At 42.5% G+C, this 13,871-nt stretch overlaps 1 protein-coding gene across 3 annotated transcripts in view; it reads left to right on the top strand.

Moving 5' to 3' along the window:
- The first annotated feature begins 2,067 nt into the window (after positions 1 to 2,067).
- Positions 2,068 to 13,871, top strand: part of foxn2a (forkhead box N2a) — a 38,540-nt gene continuing 26,736 nt past the window's right edge. The window contains exon 1 of one of the 3 annotated variants that reach the window (XM_061959324.1): positions 2,068 to 2,263. The gene's annotated coding sequence lies outside the window, so the exon portion shown is untranslated. Of the gene's footprint in view, positions 2,264 to 13,284; positions 13,614 to 13,871 lie in introns of those variants that run through there. The other 2 variants (XM_061959306.1, XM_061959316.1) reach the window with 2 other exon arrangements.

Here is a 13,871-nt window from a genome sequence, read left to right as displayed (position 1 = left end):
TATATATATATATCCTGAAAATATGCAAACAAAACTGTGTTTGGATAATTGATACTTCAAACTTGCATAAATAAATCTTAAGGAATATAACATAACTTGGCTTCTGAGAGCTTCAAAATGTAATGAATAGAATGCTAAAGTTGTTGATAAACAAGCGATTATTTTAATAATTAAATATGGTCATTTTAAATGAATTATTATGATCATTTAAAATTAATTATTTCCAATATGTTTATTTTAATGTATAATTCTATGCAGGGCCGGCCCGTGGCATAGGCCGTATAGGCAAATGCTAAGGGCGCCGTCCATCAGGGGGCGCCACGCCAGTGCCACAAATGTTGGAGAAAAAAAAAAAAAAGTTGGTACTATTATTTCTAAATACAAAAAATAATCCCACGTTAATTAAAATGCAAAGTAAAGCCTATATAATAGAAATATTATTTGTTACAACATTACGCCCCCCCCCCCCCCCCCCCCCGCCCCCTCCCTTCCCGTATCATGACTGTTTTTGGACGTCACCACATCAAAAAATCAACACAAGATGTCAAAACGGCCAAAATTGTCAGGTGCCCAGGGAAGAAAAAAGAGAAAAGAAGAGGAGGAGAAACGAGAAAAAGACAAGAGGTAGCAGGTAGGTAACGTTAGCCTACATGACATTATTTGTCTGTTACAGAATGTGATAGTAACCTGGCTTTTTAGCATTAAGCTAATGTTACATGATTCGGCAATTGCTAATCAATAAATAGCTAGTTCTGTTTTAACGTCGGGTTAATATTGTGGAGGGGGCTAAATTGTTATGGAAAATAATAATGTAACGTTAGGTAATTACAGTACTCCCACCTTACATTCCTCAGGGACATTTGTATTAGATCTTTTAAGCAGGTGTTTTTTGTTTACATTGTTATTGCCTTCTGGTTAGCTAATGTTTGCCCTGCAGGTAATAGTCACTTTTCCACCCCTTTATATATTAGGTATAGTTGTAAGCCTAGTTGTTAAAGTGCACATCATTAATGTAAATTAAGCAATATGTATGTAAAAAATATTGTATTTCATATATTCATTTTTTATTTTTTGCCTTGATTTATTTATTCATATTTTTTTTTATCTTGTTAACTATTCTGATTGTTAATTTGCTTTCTTTAAGTAAAAAAAAGGTCAAAGACAAAGCTATTCGGTTTCTTGTGAGTATATACACTTCACTGCCGATGTGGGGGGGCGCCACCTAAAATCTTGCCTAGGGCGCCAGATTGGTTAGGGCCGGGCCTGATTCTATGGCTGGATGTAATAAGGAGTCAGAAAAAATAAAAATAAAAATACAATTAATTTTGATGTTTTTAGCAAAATATAGTAAAAATGTATTTAGTTTTTTTTTTTTTTAATTAATAAATATATTTGTGTTTAGGTAAGATAAACATAATAATGCAATTTATCTCTAGTCTGGATGATTTAGTTCTTGTCACCCTGTTGTCCTCCCGTCATAAAAAAGGATGTCCTCACTCAGGTCCGCATGGAGCTGCTCCGGCTGAAAATCGGGAGATTTTCGGGAGAATAATTGTCCCGGGAGGTTTTCGGTAGAGGCGCTGAATTTCGGGAGTCTCTTGGAAAATTGGCAAGTATGACATCAACTGATCTTCATATGTTAACAAATGGATGAACATTGACATAGGAATGCGACTCACAGATTAGTGCGCTTTTCATAATTGTTTTGTTTCGTTTTAACTAACTATCACGTGACCCACGAGTGTATGCAGGTCTGGTTAGCTCGCAGTTTACTTTAGGTGGGGGCCATGTTGAAGGTCCACTCTAGTGGGTGTGGTGACACATCCTCTCCCCGCCCTGAGGTGTTTGTGTACAGTGTAAACAACGCATACTTTCAACACGCATTGTGCTCAACAAAAACCAAAATGCTTTAAACCAGTAAAGGTATGCGACTTAAAAAAAAAAAAAAGTGAAAGCCCATTTTGGTTCGAGCGAAATAGGATAGCGTGCGTGCACTCGTGGAGCCCCCTTTCGCTGCGGCAGTTGCCAGGGGAGATAGGAGGGGAGGGGCTGTGATTGGCTGGATTGGCTGTGTTGCCATGGCGACGGCGAGGGGTTTGGTAGCGTTGCCGTAGCGCCGTGTGATCCGCGCGCTGCGTGCATGGAGGAAGCAGCTGCTGATCTGATCTCTGACATTGTGCGAGGCAGGCACACATCCGAGTCCACCGCGCACTGTCGTGTCCTTAAAACACACACACCGCGCCGAGGCACGCCGTGCATGATTGTGAGTATCCATATTATTTATTTTTATTTTTTGTGTGGCTCATTGTATTCCAAGCTAAAAGTAAAATGTGGTCAAGTGACTTCGCTCAACGCGGGGCCAGCATGGCAGAGCAAGCGACAGCATGTGGCAGCTAGCTAACGCGGACTTCCCTTTGCTTTGCCTACCTCCGATATTCACTTCTCCGGCCCTTTTATTCCGGCCACACGGCGGTCCACGTTCGCGGCCGTGTCACGTTTGTCGAAATGGACTCGGCGGCGTGGTTAAAGTTGAACAATGCTAACGCTAGCGGTGGCTTTACCCTCCCTGACCTACCGAGCTGCTGCTAAACTAAAAGCTACTTCGCGTCGTGCCTCCACTGGCGGGGCTAACTCCTGGAAATGGAGTTTAAAAACCAACCCAATGTTTGTTAACCAGTAATAAGTTACTCAGTCTTGTTTGTCGAAAGTTGTTGGGCAATTGTTCACGTCACTGCGTGGAACTTCGTATTCCACGTTGCGTGTGTGTGGTGATTCATGTCTCCATACATGTACATTATATCATAGTGTTGAGCCATATTTGCTTGTCACTGTCTTTAATTACTTGTACTGTATTTTGCTGATTTAAGTTCTTTTTTTTATTTTTTATGATTGATTTTATTAATGTGTCTTCTCTACGCATTATTAAATAGATATGTCGAGTAAATATCGACAGGATCAAAGGTTGCGAGGCTACATTAGCTGAGCACATGATGTAATGGATTATCACAAGATTGTCCCAGATACCGAATCCTCTGTAAACAATATCTGAATGTGGAAATTATCCCTTCATTGCACTTTAGTAGAATATTTACATTTCCAATTCCCAAAACTTGGCATTGTACTTTCTCCAATGTACTAACTCAGGGGTTGGGAACCTATGGTTTCAACCACTGTGCCACGGCACACCGGTGTGTCGTGAGATATTGTCTGGTGTGCCGTGGGAAATTATGCAACTTCACCTAATTGGTCCAAAAAATATTTTTTGCAAATCAATAATTATAATCTGCAAATAATGTGCCGTTGTCTAGTGTCTGTGCTGTGTAAAACTCTGCAGGGTAACCACGTAATACCCCATGTCAGTAGGTGGCAGCGGGTAGTTAATTGCTTTGTAAAAGTCGGAATGTGTCGGGTGAGATGAGGACGGTTTGTTGTGATCCCAATATGCAGACCACATCGGGAGGCAGTGTGCAGGTAAAAAGGTATGTAATGCTTAAACCAAAAATTAACGAAAGGGAAAGGCAATGGCTATGCAAAACGAAAGTAAAACTGAACTGGCTACAAAGTAAACAGAAACAGAACGCTGGACGACAGCAAAAACTTACGGGGTCCACAAAGTACGTCCGTTCTTGACATGACAATCAACATATGTCCACACAAAGAAAGAGAGCAATAATGTAAATAGCCTTGCTTGCTAACACAAACCAGGTGTGCGGAATAGCGCTCAAAGGAAGACATGAAACTGCTACGGGAAAACACCAACAAAACAGGAAGGGCCACCAAAATACCAGCGCAAGACAAGGACTAAAGCACTACACACAGGAAAACACCAACAAACTCAAAATAAGGCACGACGACCTGGTGGAGTTTCATTTTTTTAACGTTTTCTGCTGGTGGTGTGCCTCCGGATTTTTTAATGAGAAAAATGTGCCTTGCCTCAAAAAAGGTTGACAAACACTGTTCTAGAGCAGTGGTTCTTAACCTTGTTGGAGGTACCGAACCCCACCGGTTTCATATGCGCATTCACCGAACCCTTCTTTAGTGAAAAAAATAATGTTGTTTTTTTTCCAATTCAAGACAATGTTCTATGTTTTTTTTAATGGTGCTCAAAATGAACCATCCGTGAACATCACCTTGTTCAAAGAACAAAACCAACATAGTACATGAACTCACAACAAATTACACACCTGCAAATCAAATTAACACGATGAGTCGGGTGTGTCGAAGGCTCCACCGAACCCCTGAGGCCGACTCATCGAACCCTTAGAGTTCGATCGAACCCAGGTTAAGAACCACTGTTCTAGAGCCAGATGTGGCTCTTTTGATGACTGCATCTGGCTCTCAGATAAATCTTAGCTGACATTACTTAACAGGATAATTACTGAATAATTCCGCTGGTAATCACAGTGTTAAAAATAACGTTCAAAATATAAAACATTCTCATGCATTTTAATCCATCCATCCGTTTTCTACCGCACCGGTTCAAGAAGTCGCATTAATAGTAAGAAGTATTTTATTCATTATTGGTTAGCTTCAGAATAACAATGTTATTAAAAAGAATGAGAGACTTATTATACTCTAAAAATGTTGGTCTTACTTAAAAATTCACGCATTTAGTTGTATTCAGTGTTAAAAAAATATTATATGGCTCTCACGGAAAAAGGGGCGGCATGGCGTAGTGGGTAGAGCGGCCGTGCCAGAAACCTGAGGGTTGCAGGTTCGCTCCCCGCCTCTTACCATCCAAATCGCTGCCGTTGTGTCCTTGGGCAGGACACTTCACCCTTGCCCCCGGTGCCGCTCACACCAGTGAATGAATGATGAATGATAGTTGGTGGTCGGAGGGGCCGTAGGCGCAAACTGGCAGCCACGCTTCCGTCAGTCTACCCCAGGGCAGCTGTGGCTACGAAAGTAGCTTACCACCACCAGGTGTGAATGAATAATGGGTTCTCACTTCTCTGTGAAGCGCTTTGAGTGTCTAGAAAAGCGCTATATAAATCTAATCCATTATTATTATTATTATTATTTTACATTTTAAAATATTTGGCTTTCATGGCTCTCTCAGCCAAAATGGTTCCCGACCCCTGTACTAACTATACCCGTACCAAATTATATTGTTTGTGTGAACAGCTCTGGTAATGGGTACATTCGCACCCACCTGCACAAATGTACTTCAAAATGTAACAATCAAAATAAATATGACTTTATTTTTGTTTACTAGGGCATGCATGTATAATATGCATTAGTTTGACCATTTAAAATCAACGATAATAAAAAGGAGATGCTTGGAAATAGCATAAAAAGGCCCCAAAAACGTGGAAAAATGCGATTCATAGCATTACTTTTTGGTGTAACCATCATGAGCGTTCTGTTCAGGTATATTTCTTTTATATTTTGATAAATCATCATAAATAGGTATTGATCAATCTTTAAGCTGTGTGTATTTGATTTCAGTTTGCTTTTGACATCTTGTTTAGAATTGTAGTTGAAACTTTTACAACCTTGTGTTGCGCTCATGATGGCGTAACCAAACTAGATTATTTTGAATATTTATTCCCTTTTTTACATTTAGTATATTTAAATATACTGTGTTTTATGCTTTTTTTCTTTTTGGAACATGTACTATACATATAATACAATAAAGTCCCATATAAAATTATGTTTCTAGCAATACTTTAATTTTGCCTTTGAAAGTAACACTCCAATGTCCATTAGTGGAGCTGTACACTTGTAGTTTAGGTATGCCATTCATATTTCTCCACGTTGTTCTATTTTACAAGTTGTTAAACAAGAACCTCACTTTTTTTGGACTTTCCTGTCATTCACAATCCTTATGTAAGAAAAGCACACACAAGTGTTTCTTTTTAATGCTATCTTATAGCGCTGCAACTAACGATTACTTTGATAATCGATTAATCTGTCGATTATTACTTCGATTAATCGATTAATAATCGGATAAAAGAGACAAACTACATTTCTGTCTTTTCCAGTATTGTGTTGGGGGAAAAAACAGCATACTGGCACCATACTTATTTTGATTATTGTTTCTCAGCTGTTTGTACATGTTGCAGTTTATAAATAAAGGTTTATAAAAAAATAAAAATAACATAAAAATTGCCTATGCGCATAGCATAGATCTAACGAATCGATGACTAAATTAATCGCCAACTATTTTTATAATCGATTTTAATCGATTAGTTGTTGCAGCCCTACTATCTTACCAGTAAATACATGTCGGCAAATGTCCGCTTCCAATGGGTCCTATGGAAGTCACTCTATTTCTGTACATATACCGCTTAAAAACATCCAAACACTTCCATTAATGTTTTATGTACACAATGTAAGTATATATGTAATTTTAGTAACAGGCACATTCATAATAACGTGTAATATTAACGTATTTTGCTCATTTTAAGCATATGGCAGCGCGTTGATTTCACAAGCGCATCACAACGTCCTCTTTGCCTTTAACAATAACAACTACTACTCCTTGCTACAGACTTCATGAGAGAGAAAGCATAATAAAACATCCCTCACTGTACAATGTCTGCTCTCACTGGGATGCCAACTGTCAGGCTGTTAAGATATGTTTTTGTTTATTAACTTTCACGAGCTCAGAGTCGAGAAATCAGCTCACTAGCTCAGGGTGTTAATGCAGCAGCTTAAGGTAGTTACCTCTCTTGATCAATGTGCTGCTTAAAATAGGTCCATAACATTAGTGCTTATAATAACAATATCCCTAATAGGTAAATATTCAGGTAATGAAATGTAAATAGAGTATTGTTGCCGCTTTTTTTATGTTTTTTTTATTGGGTTTTGTGGTCGGAATAAACATAATGACGCCATGACTTCATGGCTCCCATACACTGGCTCCAACAGACTTTTATTTACGAGTTGGTAAGCATAAAAAAAAAAAACATGTGTGTTCTTGTCTCTAATAAGGATTGTGAATTATAGGCAACATTCACAAAAAAGTGGAGTTCCCCTTTAAAGTCCCTGTGACAAATACAAAACTGATGCAAAATAAGATAAAGTGAAATGAACAAAAAAGGCAGATGTTATCAATCTGTTGTTGGTTTATAGCCCGCGTTTCGATGGACACAACCATTTGTTGTCTTCGTTGTTGTCTTTTGTCCTTAAATGTATTCTATGTCCGCATGTACAGAGACCTTCGCAGGGTCTTGCCTCCTAGAATAGACGGGAGCCTGCTAACTTTACTGACATACATTACTATAAATAGGGCTCTACGATGATGTTATCGTGCACGTTAAAATGCCTTCGATATCCATAAACACCTCAAACGCTATGACTAAAATTTCATTTTATTCAGTTTTTAGGTAGACGCACCAGCCTATGATGTGTGAAATGAGTGAAATAAAATACAAAAATTGTTTGTTAAAATGTATATGTTAATGGCTCACTGATGTTATCCATACAATTATTATTGGTAAACATCAACGGTTATTTATTGTTGTTTCAAAACTAACAAAAAGCTAACCTGCTAACAGTTGATATGCTAACCCTCAGCATGCTTAAAAAACACATTTAAAAGGTTTTGGTCAGTTTATAATGGTAATATATTGTAAACAAAAACAAATTATATCGGGTACAACGCTACACTACTACAATGCTAACCATTTGCATGCCAACCCCTCCATGCTATAGCAACCTTTTTTTCGCAATCGATGATTTAGGGCACTTAATTCTGTGTATTTTTATTTTTTATTTGTATTCATCTTGGGACTAGAGAAAACGGTCATCCATTACAGTTAACCAATTAACCAATTTACCCTTTCCCTTCGTGCCATGATGTTAATTTTGTATTAGTACAGTTTGTACACATGGACTACGTTTACCAAAGACTAAAGTGGCCCAAATCAGATTTTTCTCCAAAAGAACAAGGAAGTCGCTGACTCGCTAGTGCGAATACAAAAAAAGTCGCCACACCTTAAAAATTTTAGTTTTTTTTACATGAAAATAAATTAAAGTAATGAATGGATATAAATAATGAAATATATTTGGGAGGGTTCTAATCTTTTTATGGCTGTTATGTAAAAGTCACATACATCATTCAGGTCACATTGCGTGTAGACTTACCGGTAAGTAATATTTGAAAAGATCAGATTCCAATTGGATTCGGACTACCTCCCGATGTGGCCTGAATCTGATGCGAAAAGATCAGATTTGAAGGACTTTGGAGCTTTTAGACTGGCAAAAAAAATCAGAGCTATGTTACTTTATGGCAATAAAAAAATCAGATTTGATGTGCAGTGTAAACGAGTCCATGAATACAAATACGGGTTGTGCTGCCCAGATGTGTTGTCATAAAGTAGTAAACAAATGAGAACATCTGCACTATGGACGCCCTTTGGGTTTTTTGTTTAGGGTATAGAACTAGAAATGACACACTGGTGTGGGAGGATTAAGATTGTCTCCTCTGTGACATTTGATTCTCAGCGATATTGGTCGGGGTTTATTGAAATGTTAATGATAGCGATCGACTTTTCTGAGCATCTGTAATTATTTTTAGGCTGGTCACATGGTGCCGATGATGCCACCAAACCGTACACTCCATTATCGAGAGCTATGATTGACTCTTCATGACTGAGTAAAGGAGCATACATGCCGTTGCTGTAGTTAATGTCGCCATTGTGCATTTCATTAGGTGCTTTCATGGCACTTTGCATTTAATATAGTCAAGTCATTGAACAATTGTGCCTACCAGTACATCTTAGTTTGTGTTGACATAAATGTGACCTTTTTAGTTGTGTCTTAAAAATACAGTTATAACCAAGCAAAAAAAAAGTCATGGTGTCATGCCTCATGATCCAAGGACATAGTTATGGAGATATGTGAATCTTGACCAAAATGGAGCACCCAAGTGACTGACATCCCTGGAGCCATTCTACTAGCCTGGCTTAAAGGCCTGAGCCTGAGCCGGGGTGTAGGCCCACTTGCTGAATGGCGTTCATTAGATTAGGGCAAAGTCCAGACCAAACTGATTTCCAGCTGAATTGTATTGGATTATGGTCCCGGCAGTCACATTGTGTGTTGTTTTTATTTTTTATTTTTTTGTATTCCTGTTTAGACTGCTCTTACAGAGCTTCCATTGTTACTGGGATTTTGTTCTGCAACAGAACACTGTACTCAACTCTGTGGCAATAAAATGTCTTCTTCTGAACCCTTGTGAAAACCAAACTTCATTTTTACAACTTTGACTAGTTATTCGTTTTTTCTCTTTTAAACAATTGCTCCAATTCACTCTATTAGTGATCCAGATGCTCCTCAGAGGATGTGTGCTAACTGAAGAAATGTGACTAACTAGATTTTCATAAATTTACTTTTACGTGTCCTAAGTACAGAGCACACACTCTAGATTTCAGATCAGATTCTGCTCAGTCAGCACAACATGAACATGAAACACAATAGCAAACATGAACCTAAAGACTGAATTAGTTTTTCCTATTTATGCTTAAGTGGCATAGAAAATGCTGTTCAAAATGGTGGTGTGGCCATGTAATCAGCCTTATCAGAGTATTGTGTACTCTGACCCAAAGTAAATGGAAGGTTGCGTCCTCTAAAATCCACCATGTGCTTTTTGGGCGTGTGACTGGTCGTGGTTTTCGATTTGTTACAAAAGCAAAAACTTCTAGTTCTGATTGCTTAACTCTGTCTGTATTATAGTAGTGCCAAGGCCCTCTAATGATTATGAAACGACTGGGTCGCATAGTGATGCGGGTGTGGTTCTCCCAAGGATGCAGACGGCTTCGGACACAGCTTGCAGGTAGGAAAAATGATTTATTTTAAATATAAATAATATGAAGAATAAACAAAAGGGCTAGCGTGGGAGCTAGCAAACCAAAAGAGCCTAGCGTGAGAACTAGTAGCAAGAAAACAGTAAATAATCGTCGTCATCAGTTGTGTGAGAACAAACTACGAAGCCAGACAGAGTGAGGCTAGAGCAAAGACTAAATAGCCCTCTGATTAGTGCCCGGGCAACAGGTGCGCGTCCCGAACACTAACCAGAGGCAGGTGAAAGTAATCAGCTGACATGGCAACTGAACACAAACAAAATCAAATGTGCTGAAAACAAATGTGACGAGAAACATAAACAAACTATGATCCGTGCAGCGGATCGTAACAGTACCCCCCCCTTAAAGGACAGATTCCAGATGTCCCTTGACACTAAATAAAACTAGAACCCAAAAAACAAGAAATAGTTCGAGAGTCAAGGGAGGGTGGAGGGAGGATTTGGTGGTGGGTCGCCAGGCCACGTGTCCCCGAATCCACCGGGGAAGAGTCAGGTGGCGGCGGCGAGTGGAACGCCGCTGCCGCAGGCGAGGCGGGCGACCACGGAAAGGCCACATTCGTGGCTGCCGAGAAGGTGGGCGTGAGTGGCGCCAGAAGTTCAGCAGCCGGAGAGTTCTACGACTACGTCTCAAGTGTCGCTGCTGTTTGCACCACTGGCGTCCATAAACAAACCTCCGAGAGCGCCGCTTGCGCAGCCAGACCACTCGAGGTCGCTGAGACGAAGACGAGGAGAGAGCAGACGTCGCCGTGGAGGCAGGAGGAGCCGACGTCGCCGTGGAGGCAGGAGAAGCCGACGTCGCCGTGGAGGCAGGAGGAGCCGACGTCGCCGTGGAGGCAGGAGGAGCCGACGTCGCCGTGGAGGCAGGAGGAGCCGACGTCGCCGTGGAGGCAGGAGGAGCCGACGTCGCCGTGGAGGCAGGAGGAGCCGACGTCGCCGTGGAGGCAGGAGGAGCCGACGTCGCCGTGGAGGCAGGAGGAGCCGACGTCGCCGTGGAGGCAGGAGGAGCCGTCGTCGCCGTGGAGGCAGGAGGAGACGTCGTCGTCGCCGTGGAGGCAGGAGGAGACGTCGTCGTCGCCGTGGAGGCAGGTGCAGGTTCTGGTACCAGCCGTGGAGCGGGTGCAGGTTCTGGTACCAGCCGTGGAGCGGGTGCAGGTTCTGGTACCAGCCGTGGAGCCGGCGCAGGTTCTGGTACCAGCCGTGGAGCCGGCGCAGGTTCTGGTACCAGCCGTGGAGCCGGCGCAGGTGTGGGTACCAGCCGTGGAGCCGGCGCTGGTGTGGGTACCAGCCGTGGAGCCGGCGCTGGTGTGGGTACCAGCCGTGGAGCCGGCGCTGGTGTGGGTACCAGCCGTGGAGCCGGCGCTGGTGTGGGAACCAGCCTTGGAGCCGGCGCTGGTGTGGGAACCAGCCTTGGAGCCGGCGCTGGTGTGGGAACCAGCCTTGGAGCCGGCGCTGGTGTGGGAACCAGCCTTGGAGCCGGCGCTGGTGTGGGAACCAGCCTTGGATCTTGGCATGGTGGAGCTTGGCGTGGTGGAGGTACTGGAGACGAAGCTTGGTGTGTCAGCCGAGGTGCAGGAACAGGTGCTAGCCGAGGTGCAGCTTGAGGTGGCCTAGCTGGCGGTTGTGGCTTAGCAGGACGAAGGACTGGTGGCGGTGGCCGTGCAGGAGGTTGCGGTTTAGCACGCCGGAAGACTGGTGGCGGTGGCCTTGCAGGAAGTTGCGGTTTAGCACGCCGAAAGACTGGTGGCGGTGGCCTTGCAGGAGGTTGCGGTTTAGCACGCCGAAAGACTGGTGGCGGTGGCCGTGCAGGGGGTTGCGGCTTAGCACGCCGAAAAACTGGTGGCGGTGGCCGTGCAGGAGGTTGCGGCTTAGCACGCCGAAAAACTGGTGGCGGTGGCCGTGCAGGTGGTTGCGGCTTAGTACGCCGAAGTTGTGCCACCGCACTAGCACATTTCCCAGTACTAGCCCCCCCCTCAAGACGCGGATACCAGACGCGCTCTTTGCGGTTTGGAACCGTCTTCAAGGGTGGGTGGGGGGAGGTATGGAGGGGGGTATACTCTTCTTTAAATTGTCCAAATTGACTATTATTACTCCTCACTTGAGATTGGGTGGGAGCACAGGGGGAAAAAATATGTGCAGTGGGCGGAGCAATAGTCACTGGGGGCGGAAACAAAGTCACTGGAGGTGGAGTTTGAAAATCAGAATGTGACTGACTAGATTTACACTTAGCAAAAATGTCCTGATAATGTTTTATCTTAGAATGAAAATCATTTGGTATTGGCTGACAGAAAGAATTAGAAGAGGGAAAAAAAAAATCTTGTTCAATGATGTCATCAGAAGTGGGCGGAGTTACCTCTTCGGGAGGCGCCAATGAAATGACATCACTGTTGCAACTGTCCATGTGACTTACAGCCCAATCGGAGAATTTTTTGGCGAAGTGGTCGATGGGGTTGCCAAACATCTGAGGAGGGGGAGCTTGAGCTGCATGTAGCTTGCTTCGGTCCGGGGGAGGAGTTTGCAGGAGCGGCGCGTCTTGGCGGCGAGGGAAAGACCTCCTGGCCGGCTTCCGTCCTTGACGGCGCGCACGGTACTGCGGTGTAGCGGCGATGTCTTCCGACCAGAGGGAATCGATGGGGATAAGAGAGCCTCCAGCTCCCCACATGAGATTCGACCTCTCCTCCGTCGAATAGCGAAGCGTCTCGGCTTCCATCGCTCGCAACACCATGAGCGTACCTTCATCCAACTCCTCGTCAGCCAGTGCGGGAGAATTGTTTTCTGCTGGCTTCGTACTGAAACGACTGGGTCGCATAGTGATGCGGGTGTGGTTCTCCCAAGGATGCAGACGGCTTCGGACACAGCTTGCAGGTAGGAAAAATGATTTATTTTAAATATAAATAATATGAAGAATAAACAAAAGGGCTAGCGTGGGAGCTAGCAAACCAAAAGAGCCTAGCGTGAGAACTAGTAGCAAGAAAACAGTAAATAATCGTCGTCATCAGTTGTGTGAGAACAAACTACGAAGCCAGACAGAGTGAGGCTAGAGCAAAGACTAAATAGCCCTCTGATTAGTGCCCGGGCAACAGGTGCGCGTCCCGAACACTAACCAGAGGCAGGTGAAAGTAATCAGCTGACATGGCAACTGAACACAAACAAAATCAAATGTGCTGAAAACAAATGTGACGAGAAACATAAACAAACTATGATCCGTGCAGCGGATCGTAACAGATTACTTTGAAATATAAATTACCACTCTAGCCTTTATAATCTGTGTTTTTGTGGATACCCTCTAATCTTTCACAGTGATGTGACTTGATGAAATTGCCTGAATTGATGAAACCATGGTGGCTGTGAATGGAATAAATCAATTAATTTGACGTTTTGTTAAACGATGAAATTATTGGTCTGCTCATTTTATGTGTCGCTAGTATTTACACATTTGTAACAATTGCCTCACAATGGATTGTGATCAATATGGATGGATGGATAGAAATATCTTCATAGTTTTAAAATCATTAGTCAGATTGTTAGTAACTTATGGACAATTGTATTTGGGTGCATGGCAACCATATTTTTCAATCTTGCTCACATTTTCCAGACGTGCTTGTCAAATTCATAAAGATGTTTTGATTAATACCGTTTATTGTTGCATCCCGAAGCACAGGCTCAGTAGAGGTGCATGTTTAGCCAAACATTAACCCTTTTCTGTGCAGCCTTTTAGAAGAGGAAGGGTAATTTGCAAAGTGGACATGGCGTTTTATGGCTGTACGTCTGTGATGTCGGACATCTGGAGGATGCGGTCTAAGACTCTTCGGTAAGATAGTTTGTTTGTTAATGTTAACTAACAAGCTAACATAACTAGACTTAGCTAACTAGTAACAGAGAGACAAAGTTGTGTGAAAAATAGCTTTAACCATAATTTTAGCCAAAATCCGCCAGCTAAAGTTTGTCAGTCCAGTAAAATTAGAAATAGATTGGCACATTCATAGTTATTGGATTAATAATTTAATACCCAAACGTCTTTAAGAGATAATATACCTGTCTGTATACCTCTGTGCAACTTTTCAAACAC

The sequence above is a fragment of the Nerophis lumbriciformis genome, linkage group LG02, assembly GCF_033978685.3.
Source record: "Nerophis lumbriciformis linkage group LG02, RoL_Nlum_v2.1, whole genome shotgun sequence".
Classification (NCBI taxonomy): Eukaryota; Metazoa; Chordata; class Actinopteri; order Syngnathiformes; family Syngnathidae; genus Nerophis; species Nerophis lumbriciformis.
The sequence above is the reverse complement of the archived record's forward strand: the minus strand, read 5'-3'. Positions and strand labels throughout refer to the sequence as shown.